Raw genomic sequence first — 13931 nt, 5'->3', positions numbered from 1 at the left:
CTCCCACATTTCCTTCACTGAAGCATGTAAAGGCCACCAGGATTTAAGGGAAGATAAATAACAGGAATTTTCTGGTGTCATACTGTCTGTCCATTACACAAAGATGAGAGGAAATAAGAAACACATAAGCCAGGGTACTGGTATCTCATATTGGTTGTAAAGTAATTGTCATTCTACCTGCTGCTGAGAAGGCTGAAACCTGGAGAATGGTGGTTCATATATAGCTGAAGAAAAAACATCCACAAGATTCTGCCACCAAAATAACAAATGTGACTCAAGTGGTAGTGTCAAATAAGCAAATTAGCCTGAACAACCTTGCAGCCTGGTTGCCAGGAAAATAAACAACAGACAGACATTCCCAAACTCGAATGAAAACTCAACCAACCAAACAAACAAACCCAAACAAAAGTTACAATTTTCAGAAGATCTTTTTTTCAGGTAAATCATTCTTGAAAACATAATATAAATATATCCTATTACCATCTTATATGGGCAAGAAGTTAAAACTTTCAGACTTATAATCACTGAAACTGAATGATAGATTTTAGTCTTATTAATCATTCACCTTACACTGTCCCAAGATTGTTCATTTATTAAATTAAAAAATATTTGCACTTTTCAAGCAAGCATTTTTTTCTCTTGCTAAAGTTCTGTTTCCTAAGGTTCTTATGATGATGAAATTGCCTATTTAAAAATGATTAGAACACCCTGGGAAGATAAGTCAGTTACCTATTCATTACACTTAAATATAAGTATCTTCAGCTATAAGGGAAATAGGAATTAATGTCTCTTGTCATTATGATATTTATTTTTATTATACCAGTAATACCATCTCTCTCTCCCCCCTTCTCTCCCCCCCTCCCTCTCTCTCTCTCTCTCTCTCTCTCTCTCTCTCTCTCTCTCTCTCTCTCTCTCTCTCTCTCTCTCTCGTGGTTGATCATGGGGCTTCAACTGAGAGCCTGAGTGCTGTTGCTGAGCTCTTCAGCTCAAGGTTAGTGCCCTACCTCTGGAACCACAGTGCCACTTTATCATCATAATATTTTTGTCAAAAGATTTGGGGAGGAAAAACAAGCAAAAGTGACTGAAGCATTTAATATTAGCATAGTTTATCAGCATGTAGTAAGTGGTTCCCTTGATAAATTTGTTTTCTAGTCAAAATTCCTTTTGAACAAATACCTAAAGGATTCCAGTTCTGCAATGACAGCAAATGAAAAGCTTTAAATTCTTTCTAGGTGCTGTAGTTGTAATTCTATTCAGATATGAATATCTCTCGTTTATTTTTTCCCATTAATCTTGTTTTTTTTTTATTTAGAAGTGACATCCTATCATCAAACTCAGTTAACTGCTCACTTACATTTGTTCAGATCACTGGACTCTGGCTCACTTTTATTCATATTTCGGTTGCTTCAAATTAAATGATAAAAGGCTGACATTATGGAAGCCAGTAGTTAGTGCCTATTTTAAATTCACTAAAAGCAAAAAGGAAATGTATTTACATGTAAATGACCATGCTCTTTCCAGCTCTTCATCAAGGCTGCTATTTCACTTATATTATGAATGACCTCTTGCTAGGAACACCTGGCATACAGAAGAGCCTAAAGATGATTTCAATCAGCACGATACATTCACCTTTTCTTCATGAAAGTCCCTTCTTAGTAAGAAGGAGACATGAATACTTTTTGTAGTTACTCATTTCAACCTAAGCCAGTTGCATGAGAACCTTGGATAGTTAACTGTGTAAATCATTCAAGAACTTGCCTGTTTTCTCAAAATATACCTGGGCCTTCAGACAGGAATCTACAGGTGACTGCCCCTGGATGTTTGCCTAAAGATGATTTAGAAAATTGCTTGGAAGCTTTGCTTTTCCTCAGCTATCAAAAATTAACCTGCCAGAAACTTGCAGAGGCAGCAGAATTATCTTCACGATTCTGACTCATGCACAAAACTTTTTTTTCATAAATCGTGCTATTCTGAATTCCATAGATTCATCACTTATTATTTGGTAATTTACTTTTGTATTTGTGCTATGGATAGCATGTTCATTATGAGGCTCCAGGACTGTTTGAAATCTCTGAGGTGTTTTCTAGAGTACTCATTGGAGGCAGGTGACCAGCGTTGTCTTGTTCCAGTGGTGAAAATGGCTCTCATTTGCTAGGGAAGAAAGGAGAGAAAAATCTTTGCACCAAAGATTTAATTCCAAGAGGGACTATTTTCTCATTTCCAAACAGTCCAGGGAATATTTTTACAGCAGACTCCCCTTGAGTATTCATTAAAGCATCCTGACTGGGTTATCAAGTTGAAAGCCAAGAGAACTGGGAATGGCTTCATTTGTAACATGCACAACCAGGTTCAGTTCCACTCATATGTGAATGCATTTATGATTAAGCCTGTGTTTCCAGACTCCTGTATCAGTGTACTAGTTTTGCTACTTAAAAGTTCACTTTTAGGATCATTCTTTGATTTATAAGTGAACTGACTTTCAAATGTTTTGAAAGTTTAGTTGTGAGTTAATAAAGTCTTAAAGATGTGAAGATTAAACCAAATGATCATGGGAAGCTTTTGCAGATCTAAGTCCTTGTGATTCTATAAATTACTAGTTTTCCCAAATTACACCTCCAGTTTATCTGTGTCTAACTTTGCTTAAGGCCAGATATAAACATTATCTTTGTCAAATCAAGCAGTACTATTTCTATCTATCTATTTATTTATTTATTATTTTTTTATTTATTTGCCAGTCCTGGGCATGAGCTCAGGACCTGAGCACTATCCTTGGACTTTCTCAAGGCTAGAACTCTACCACATGAGCCTCAGCACCACTTCTGGCTTTTTTCTATATATGTGACACCAAGGAATTGAACCCAGGTCTTTGTGCATGCAAGACAAGCACTCTACCATTAGGCCAAACTCCTGGCCTCTCTCCATTTCACAAGCCTGCATTTTTTATTGTGGATATAATATATAGAGTACATATACAGTTATATTCATCAAGTAGTAAGTGCATTACTTCTCACACATTGATATCCCTTCTCATGTTTTTGTCCCCACTTTCTTTCCCCCTACCCCCTCCCAAGCATCTTGTTTTCCCCTTTCCCTTTCCTATTTCAAACAAACAAATAAACACATATGCAATATACCAGATAACAAAGCCAGATACAGTAAGAATATGAGATTAACCAAAAGAAGAGAAATAACATAGTACATTAAGAACAACAATCAAGGGCCAGGAGTTTAGCTTAGTGGTAGAGTGCTTGCCTAGCATGCACGAAGAACCAGTTTTGATTCTTCAGTACCACAGACATAGAAAAAAGCTGCAAGTGGTGCTGAGGCTCAAGTGGTAGAGCTCTAGCCTTGAGAAAGTCGAAGGCCAGTGCTCAGGCCCTGAGCTCAAGCCCAGGGCTGGCAAAAAAAAAAAAAAAAAAAAAGGAACAACACCCATACACGATAAAGCTCTTGTTTCCATATCCTAGAGTTCTTTTCACTTAGTCTCATCCTATGTGACCTTATGTACCTAGGTCTTGAGCTTTGCAATCCTATGCTAGGAGAGTCCTAGATGTATATTAATTATTACAAATGAGGGAAACCATGGAACCTATGTTTGTTTTGGTCTGGCTTACTTCACTTAATATGATTTTTTTCAAATCTTTCTATTTCCTTATGAATTGGGTGATGTCATTCTTACTGATGGAAGCGTAGAATTCCATTGTGTATAAGTACCGCATCTTTTTGATCCACTGAGGAGCATCTGGCTTGCTTCCTTATCTTCCCTATGAAGTAGTACTATTAATGTTAGTGTTGAGAAAAGCAAAACTTTCAAGTTTGAACTTTTCTGTTGAACCATTGTTCAAATATTTTGTACATTATTTCTTTCTAGTTTTAGGATACATCAGAATAAAGATGTTCTTGTCATAGAGTATTCCATTCATCAAGGGAATGTGAATTCCCTTACAAGTGTAGTTCAGACCTTTGAAGGTTGTGAATTTATCAAACTCAGAGACATCAAATATCCTTTGTTAATGAGTTAAATATATACTGTGTATCTGTTGCAGATCTTCACATTTTTTTAAGTATACCGACTTCAGTTTATTAGCCTAATTTAGGAATAAGAAGAGAATGGGTCTGAGGTCAGGTACGAAGGAAGAGTGTTGAAACTTGTGATGGTCTGATTCAGTCCTCAATCACTGCAACTTGATGTCCATGGACAGAGTTGCATTCCACAATGTGGAAAGCAGATTCCTGTTCTCCCTTTCTGTTCCCAGAGACAGTTACAGTGTGATGAAGTCTACCAGGTTACCTTTAGGAGGAGTCATGCTGCCAGGAAAGAAGTTTACTAAGGTGTCAAAGACCTGAGTTCTTTGAGCATAGGTGTGATCCACATATCAAAAGCCTAGTGCTATAAAATCTGAACCATTGAATAAAGCTGAAGCTAGGAGCTGAAACTCTTCTGGGTCTGAATGATCCATAATTATGTAAAGATCATTTTGCAAGTGTATCAAAGCACTAAGGGGATCCATTTGAGCCTTCTCTTCAATCCTGTATTTCCTTAAGAGGTACTTGCAATCACTCAGTAAATAATCTTTTGATGGTCTACACATTTCAGTGACTAGAAGTCATCTAGTCTCATCTTGGGAGAGCAGGATTTTCCTGGCATACCCACCAAATAAATAATGAACCTTGTGTAACTAACTCATCATAAACAAGTGGATGGGCAAATCTTGGACAGGGTTCTTCCACTTGCAGACTTTACTTGGATTACTCTTTGCAGCTTGATCATTTTTTTATTGTAATTAATAAAAGGGTTACATGATATTTGCCAGATAGAAAGTGCATCAATTCACATATATTGATACCCTTTTACATGTCTTAGTCCCCATTACCCTCCCCTCCACCCCCCCCCATCTTGGTTTTCCCCCCTTCCCTATCCAATTTCAAATAACCAAATACAAATAAATCCAATATATCAGATAACAAAGTGAGATACTGTAACAATATGAGATAACCAAGGGACAGCAAAAGAGATGAGAGATAACATAGTACATTAAGGACAATAATCATTCATTGTATGGCTTTTGTTTCAATATCCTGGAAGCTTGATCATTTTTATACAAAGACCAACTATTCCTCACAATGTCATGAATTCACAATGAATTTCTGGCATTTTCTTTCCTCTTTTCTTTGTCTTTGCTGAGCCCAGACAAGACATGTATTTCACTCAGTTCTGGATCAATAGTTGCTCTCTGTGAGAATCCTGTCATTGGAACCATCCCAGAGTCTTTCTTGGGGTCATCTGATATTATGTCTACATGATCAGAGTCCACATCATAACTAAAGAAATCATTCAAATAGCTCTTTGATCCGTGGCCATCAAACACATATAGGCAATGATTTTTTTGACTCTAAATTGTTGATACCTTTGTTTCTTTTTTAAATATATTTTTATTTTAATTAATTGAAGGGTTACATTATATTCACCAGATAGAAGGTAGATTATTTAACAAATATTGATACCATTTCTCATGTCATGGTGCCCATTTCCCTCCCTCCTCCCCCCACACAACTTGATTTCCTCCCTTCCCTCTCCTATTTCAAATAACCAATTAAGCATATATAAAATATATCAGATAACAAGGTGAAATATTGTTACAATATCAGGTAACCAATGGAAAGCAAAAGAGATGAGAGAAAACATAGTATATTAAGGACAACAATCACTCATTATATGGCTTTGGTTTCTATATCCTGGAGGTCTTTACATTTAGCATCATACTATATGGTCTTATGTATCTAGGTTTGTTCTATTGTGAATCTCTGCTAGGAGAGACTAAGGTTTCTACTGATTATGACAAATGAGAGAAACCATTGAGCCTATGTTCCTTTGAGTCTGGCTTACTTCACTTAATATGATTTTTTTTCTAAGTCTTTCCATTTCCTTACAGATGGGGCAATATCGTTCTTTCTGACAGCAGCATAAATTCCATTGTGTATAAATACCACATTTTGTTGATCTACTCATCAACTGAGCAGCATCTGGGTTGGTTCCATATCTTTGCTATGGAAAATCATGCTGCAATAAGCATTGTTGTGCTAGTGGATTTAATATGTCCTTGTTTCTGGACAATTGGGTAAATTAGGCAACGATTTTTTGAGTGGAATAGCATGTAATGTCCTGTCTGAGACTGGATGTCCTCTGACCCCACATTACAAGAATCATCTTGAAGAAGTTTCCAGGTCTGACTGACAAAAAGAAAGAAAGAATTCTAATGAAGGACACATTTATTTGGTCTGAGGAAGACTTGTGAATTACTGTTTTATATTTTCATACATGTAGGTTGAACACATTTCTTCTTCCCAACAGTGCTATGAAAATGTACCAACATTACATTTTTTAAAAAGAGAAAGTCCAGTTATAGTACATGGTCAAATGTTAGACTAGGTTCTCAAAGTTAAACCCCATGTTTCTCTCTTGCACTCCCTCTCTTTCCCTCCCTCCCTCCCTCCCTCCCTCCCTCCCTCCCTCCCTCCCTCTCTCTTTCTCTCTGTCTCTCTGTCTCTGTCTCTGTCTCTGTCTCTGTCTCTCTCTCTCTGTCTCTCTCTGTCTCTATCTATCTATCTATCTATCTATCTATCTATCTATCTATCTATCTGGCTCTCTTCTCTCTGGCTCTCATTTTTCATTTTTCTAGTCCGATAGTGATTGTCTCTGACAGTAAATTATGAATCAATGTGACCATTTGTTGTATGCCTATGTATTTTTAATCATTCTTTTAATCATCCTTTATGTCTTATATTATTAATATCAAACTCTGTATCCCTTTTTTATCCTGGAAATAGTTGAATTTTGTTTTCTTGTTTTTTTCCATATATTTTTATTGTAATTAATAGAAGGGTTACATGGTATTTGCCAGATAGAAGTTGCATTAATTCACATACCCTTTCACATGTCTTGGTCCCCATTTCCCTCCCCCCACCCGCACCCCTCATCTTGTTTTCCCCCCTTCCCTATCCAATTTCAAATTGAATTTTGTTTTTAACTATAGCAATAACTGTTTGGAATTTAGCTGGTAGAAAATTTAGTGATAAACCACAAATTACCTTTCTTTCTTCAAAACTGAAGATTTGCAGAAATTGCATGTGTTTTCTTCGGACTGTTACCAATAATTACCAGCAATGTTTTCTTTCTTCGCAACAACTGTTAAAAGGACTTGACATTTTTAAAGAACATTACCTAAAGCTTTCAGATAAGTTCCCAAGAGTTTCTCCTTGCATTTGTTTTGTGTGAAAAATTATACGTCAATGAAAACCGTATCAAACCATATCAAACACTTTTACTTAGCCAATGATTCCCTTTATGTTAATCTTTAACTATCATTACATATAATCTGGAAATAAATGGTGTTTATTAGTTCTCATAATTATTGAGGACATCAATGAGAAAAATCATATTTTACAAACTGACAGCTGGTTAAATATAAAGCCTATATGACTAACTACAGTCTTACAATATTATTTGTATTTTTGAAAAAAGAAGTTCCTTTCCAATAAAAGTTCTCCTTCATACCCTTGATATGAAAATCTGAAATCATATTTTAGCACGAACAAAAACAACAGTGAAATATTTTCTAGCTGAGCACAACAATGTGCTGAAAAATCTTCATAGATGCCCTATAAAACCAGTGACTAATTTTCGCAATACTTCTTGGAGTCACTTTTCATTGTAAAATACATTCACTGCTTTTACTTCACCAAGCAATAACTTGATATCTTCAGGATTGAAATGTAGTATTTCTGTTAAATCCGTGCACATAAGTCTGTTGCTGGCATGATTACCCTCCTCTGAGTAATATCACTGTAGTCTATGATAGATCAGAATGTCAAGAAATGATCTTGCTCCAATTTTTAAGTCTGTTGGAAAAGATAAATCCACACTTTCTTTCATGTTTGACAGGAGAAAAATGAAAATTTTCAAAACAGTAATATCATGACTATATATGGTTTCCAATTAGTGTTATTTATTATTGTTATCTTTTAAAATATACTTTGGTAGCTACTATATGTTATGTGGGCAAGAGAAGTTAAAGTTTTTATACTAGGCGTGTCTTTGGCACATTAATGTGCAGGAGTACTTTAAATATACACTTGGATTGCCCTTTTTAAAATTGAAGATACATACTAAAATTCATTTCCACAAAAACCCCCATTAATATATTTTTCCATGCATAATAGGTAACAATATTAAAGTGAAGAACAAATAAAATATTACAGGGCTGGTATGTTTCCAATAGTGTCTATAGTTCCTTTACACTAAGCTTAATATTATAGATTATTTTACTTTCCAAAACTTTACTGGACTTTTCAATCGGTTTAGCTGTTCATCTCACTCAAATCATATTTGTTCTGTCAACTAAGCTTGCTTAGAGACTGATTCATATTATATTCTGAGAAAATTTATCACCACCATCTTCCTATTGTCAAAATAGCTAATATTTTACCAGTCCATAAAAATGACATGACAGTTTGTTAGAAATGCATTCACTGGCCTTGGTCAGGCATCTTCCAACTTATGAGCAAACTGTAAAGCAGAGCAATTTTTCTTACAGCCCAGTCTTGCATATATCTTTCTCTACCTTGCTAGGAGAGCTTACAGAACTGTAAGCCAGCCACCAGTGTTCACCACTGAAATCACTACTGCTCCCTCTCCACAGAAACCTGATAAGAGAAAAGACTATAGAAGAATGTTTGTTCTGCATCCTTCTCTTTAATCCACTCTTCCCCTCCGCCATATGAACTTGGTCATATTCTAAGATACTAACTTTTATTGGAAATGGTTGAAATCCAATATCAATCAGTGCAAATCAATGCAGACTCAAATAGGTTACCAAGATGCAGGTCTGTGACATATTAGATTTCGTCTTCCATACAGTTTCAAAAATCATTACTTTGCGATTGAATTTAGAAAACATTTGAATAAATATTTGATATCTGTCTGTACTAGAGACTTGTGGGATTCCCAAAGAAGTATAACAGTGTTTCTTACCTTTGAGGAACTTCAAGTTCTATGGGTGTTTATGAGACATATATGATTAAAACAAAATATATTATGAACAGACTGGATATAATGCCATTTACAATCAGAGGCAGGAGAAAGTAAAATGATATTTGAAGATTGTTTTCTTAAACCTGTAACATTACAAAATAAAGGATATCTGAAACCTAATGAAGATGTGGATACCTTATATTCCATGGGTTAAATTAAAGGGTAAAATTCATGGTTTACATTTTTTCTATCTCATTTTCTTTTTTTCATATATTTTTATTGTAATTAATAGAAGGGTTACGTTATATTCGCCAGATAGAAGGTGCATTAATTCTCATTTCTTAAAGAATTTAACCAACACATGTTTAAATGACCAACCAGATTGTGTATTTCTGTCTGTTCCTTAGGAACCATTGTTGACTAATAAATAATTCTCAGAACTGTTCATAAATAATGGAGTAGATAATTAATAGCAGACTATATGATTTTAGATCTTATCGTGGACATTTACTGATGAATGTCACCGATCCTCTTGTCTTATCCATAGATTTGTATGTCTGAATGGTTGTCCACATTTTTAAACAAGGTGCCTGAAAGTATTTTCCAGAGTGAATGGTGTATAGGCTCTGTCTCAACATATGAAAATCTGACTACAAGTTCAGTTCAGAGACTTGTTGAGGAGCTTTGTATTACTATACAATCAAATGATAATTTCCATTAGTATTTAAGAGGAAAGAATTAAATACATTTATCAAGAATTTTAAGGCTTTAAATTATGATTGTTTTTAGGTTGGCTGTATTATACATATAATGGAGCTGGAGAATATTTCATCTGTGAAATTCAAATACAGAGCAGAGTCTTTTATCTGATTTTCATTTAGTTTATAGGCACAGTGATAAATACAAAGAAATAACTGAAAAACAAATTACATTAACCTATGATAAAATTTGTAATATTATTATATGCTAGGTTTTGAAAGATATCAAAACTGTCCAGAAGTTAAGGAGAGAATATATTTTCAAAAGAAATAATATCTAAAATGAGTTTTGAAAGATTATAGGCATTGTTATGCAAAGAATGAAAGGACAAGTATTTGAGGCAGGAAGAGGTCCTGTTCTTTCAAGCCACTGGACTAAGTGATTAATCATAATCTTCAAGAAGAACTAGAAATATTAAGGAAAGATAAAACTGCATTAGTAAAACAGAGATTAGAATGAAACCCAGCAAGCCATGTTTAGAAATTTTGACCTTGAACAGCATTCCATGTCACACATGTCCAAGTGGAGCTGTGGCACAGGTTGTAGAGCATTATTAGTCTTGAATAAAATGGTTCACAGACAGCACATAGAATAAAAATGGTATAATTATATTAAAGGACTACTCAAACCCCCCCCCAAATAAGTATAAAAAATGGATGCTTGTAAGGGAGGGATGGGGCCTAATGAGAGGGGAATGAATGAGGAAGCTAGGAGAATTCAGGCAAGAATGTTTCATAGAGGCAGGCTCAGTGACTTCCCCCTGTAATCCTAGCAACTTAGGAGGCTGATATCTGAGGATCAAGGTTCAAATCTAGCCCAGGCACAAAAGGACCAGAGACTGTTATCTCCAATTAATCTCTAGAAAATGAGAAGTGGGGCTTGGCTCAAGGTTAGGGTGGTAGCCTTGAGCTGAAGAGCTCAGGGACAGCGCCCAACCGAGTTCAAGCTCCATGAACTGCCCCCCCCCAATGTTTATTATATAAACCACAGAACTGAGAAATATAAGGAAAGGTGGGATGAATATATTGAAGTGGCAACTCAGATCAAGTTCCAGTGGGCAAACAAACCATGCAAAACAAACAAACAAAAAAAAAACAATGCATAACCTAAAATTAAGATAAAGAAAGGAGACTGGGTTGGGATGGGATGAGAATGTTGAAAGGGATCACATTGATCAAGATACAATACCTTTATAATTGGCTTCAGTGAATAACAACTTTTGTACAACTACTTAAATACAGTAAAAAGTATTTAAACATAGAAAAAGACAGGCTTCTTTTCTCTAGTTTTATTTTACATATTTCTATACCCATTCACTTGAGAATCATAGAATACATAATCCAATCCTCAGATATATTAGGAACTCTGTATATTTAGGTCATAGGATATTTTGAAAATTTCCAATTTTTATTTCTGAAAAAAATGAGTATGCTGTTGATATGTTCACTCATTAGACACAAAGAATAGGTGCATTGAAATGTCATGCAGATGTGAACTTATTGAAGAAACTGTTTCCTCAATTCACTTTCTCCTTTATTATTTCCTAAATACATAATATTTTGTGAATACTACCAAATGGAAATAAAACAAAATGAGCTTTGGAGTATGTGAAATATTAAATAGAGGTGGAGCTTGCTTGTAAGGACAACTAACTTACTCAGGAATTTACAAATTAGAATTATGTTTAAATTTGCCTTAGCATTTAAAAAAGTGGACCAATTCCTATGGGAAAATTCTAATGACTAGCATTTAGTATCTTAATAAAAGCTGTAAGTGAATATAAATTGTCCAGCACATTTTCTTTAAATGATTCCCCTTGAAAAAAAAGAGAACTTAGAACAATAGGATCTCTGGCTTTTTAATGTATAATTCTAGCCTCTCACTGTTAGAAGTATCAATCTTTCTAAACCTTACCCAGTTGGATGGAAATGGCTGTCTTCTAATTGTAATTGTTGTCTGATATGCAAAATAAGATGTCACACAATCTGATATTCAATACAACATGATTATGATTTTTTTTTGCCAGTTCCAAGGCTTGTACTTAGGGCCTGCACACTATCACTGAGCCTCTCTGTGCTCAAAGCTAGAGCACTACCACTTGAACCACAGCACCACATTGGGCGTTTCCTGTGTATGTGTACCTAGAAATCGAACCCAGTGCTTCAGGCACTCTGCCACCAAGCCATGCTCTTGGACCATGGTTATGGCTCTTAATTGGCCATTTCAAGTTTTACTCATCAAACTGTGATCCCTCACTTTACTAATGAATAGAGAAACTCTGAGATGGACTGTGGAGACACAAACACTGAAATAATGAAGTACTACAATTGTGGAATAGAAGTGATTGTAAAGGACAAAACTTAATGTCCAATAGCTTCATTTATTGGATATGAAGACTAGTTTGTATATTTAGTGTAGATTTTTTCCTCATTTGTTTCAGGTTAACTTGGTTAATTGCTATTTCAGTAAAAAAAATAGAAATCACTTTGAGAAGAGCTTGATATTTTTAGATCTCTGTGTGGTGCCTGTTTGCCAGAAGAAGTAAGATTTTCAGGAAATTTTCATAGTAGAAACAGATGTAATCAAATTGGCCAACATTGAGGACTACTTACTCCTCCATAAATAATTGTGGTTGGTTTCTAACTTTAATTTTATTCAGTCTAATAACAAGTATTGCTCTATAGATAATTGTTGACAGTTGCAGACTCTGATTTCATTCAATTAAGCTGGTAACCTTTTTAAGAAAGAGCTTGGGAGAAAGCCAAGAATTCCAGTCAGCTGATTTTAAGGGGAATTGAATTGAAATTGTCTTAGCCTAGAAAATGTTCCATGTATGACACAGCTGTGTTAATTAACCTTTTTCTTAAACTACTGTCTCTACAGTTAGAATCCCAAATGGGCAAACATAGCAAGTACTATGTTATCTAGATTTAGATTTTACTCACAATGATTATAAACTTGAAAAGACATGAAACAGGTTGGAGACATGTTAGATTACAAGGGATGCTCTATGTCTTTTTGGGGGTTTTTTGCCAGTCCTGGGGCTTAAACTCAGTGTCTGAGCACTGTCCTTGGACTTTCTCAAGGCTAGAGCTCTACCTTTTGAGCCATAGCACCACTTCTGGCTTTTTTCAGTATGTGGTATGGAGGAATCGAACCTGGGTCTTCGTGCATGCTAAGCAAGCACTCTACCACTAGGCCAAACTACCGGCCCTGCTACATGTCTTTTAAAAAACATACCAAAATTCACTTTTCCTCTTCCTTTCTATCTTCCTTGTTAAAATTACCCATATGTGTTTTCAGTAAAAGTAAAGCCAATAGGTATTACACAAAGGTTTGCTGTCTATGTCAAGATATAAATCAATAATGACAGCTATTGTGCTTGGAAAAGTGATAACTTGGTCCAACATACTTTTTCTTAATGAAATGGAGAATTATCATTCAGAGGTGTCCTATAGTAAAGAGTGTAAGTACTGTTGGTTGGAGTGAAAACTCATTCAACCACTATGGAAAGCAGTATGGCAGTTCCTCAAAAGATTAAACATAGAGCTCCCCTATGACCGAGCAATTCCACTACTTGCATCTACTCAATCTTCCAGAAACAAGGATATATTAAAGCCACTAGTACAACTATGTTCATTGCAGTACTATTTGCCATAGCAAAGATATGGAACCAACCCAGATGCCCCTCAGTTGATGAGTGGATCAACATGATGTGGTATTTATTCACAATGGAATTCTATGCTGCTGTCAGAAAGAATGACATATCCCAATTTGTAAGGAAATGGAATGTCTTAGAAAAAATCATATTAAGTGAAGTAAGCCAGGCTCAAAGGAACATAAGCTCAATGGTTTCCCTCATTTGCCATAATCAGTAGAAATCTTGGGCTCTCCTAGCAGAGATTTACAATAGAGAAAAACCTAGATACATAAGGCCATATAGTATGACGCTAAATGAATGGACCTCCAGGATATAGAAACAAAAGCCATATAATGAGTGATTGTTTTCCTTAATGTACTATGTTATCTCTCATCTCTTTTGCTGTCCCTTGGTTATCTGGTATTGTTATAGTATTTCACCTTGTTATCTGATATATGCATATTTAGTTATTTGAAATTGGATAGGGAAAGGGGGGAAACA

The 13931-nt window shown here is 35.3% G+C and overlaps 1 protein-coding gene and 1 pseudogene across 15 annotated transcripts in view; one reads left to right on the top strand and one right to left on the bottom strand.

Annotated features, from left to right (window-relative positions):
- Adgrl3 (adhesion G protein-coupled receptor L3) overlaps positions 1–13931 on the top strand; it is a 685889-nt gene that overhangs the window by 53429 nt on the left and 618529 nt on the right. The gene's annotated exons all lie outside the window — the stretch shown is intronic.
- Positions 4263–13931, bottom strand: part of LOC150055706 (muskelin-like) — a 57367-nt pseudogene continuing 47698 nt past the window's right edge.

This window comes from Megascapheus bottae, chromosome 13 (genome assembly GCF_031878675.1).
Source record: "Megascapheus bottae isolate mThoBot1 chromosome 13, mThoBot2.hap1, whole genome shotgun sequence".
Classification (NCBI taxonomy): domain Eukaryota; kingdom Metazoa; phylum Chordata; class Mammalia; order Rodentia; family Geomyidae; genus Megascapheus; species Megascapheus bottae.
Note: the sequence above shows the minus strand (reverse complement) of the source record. Positions and strands in the feature narration are given on the sequence as shown.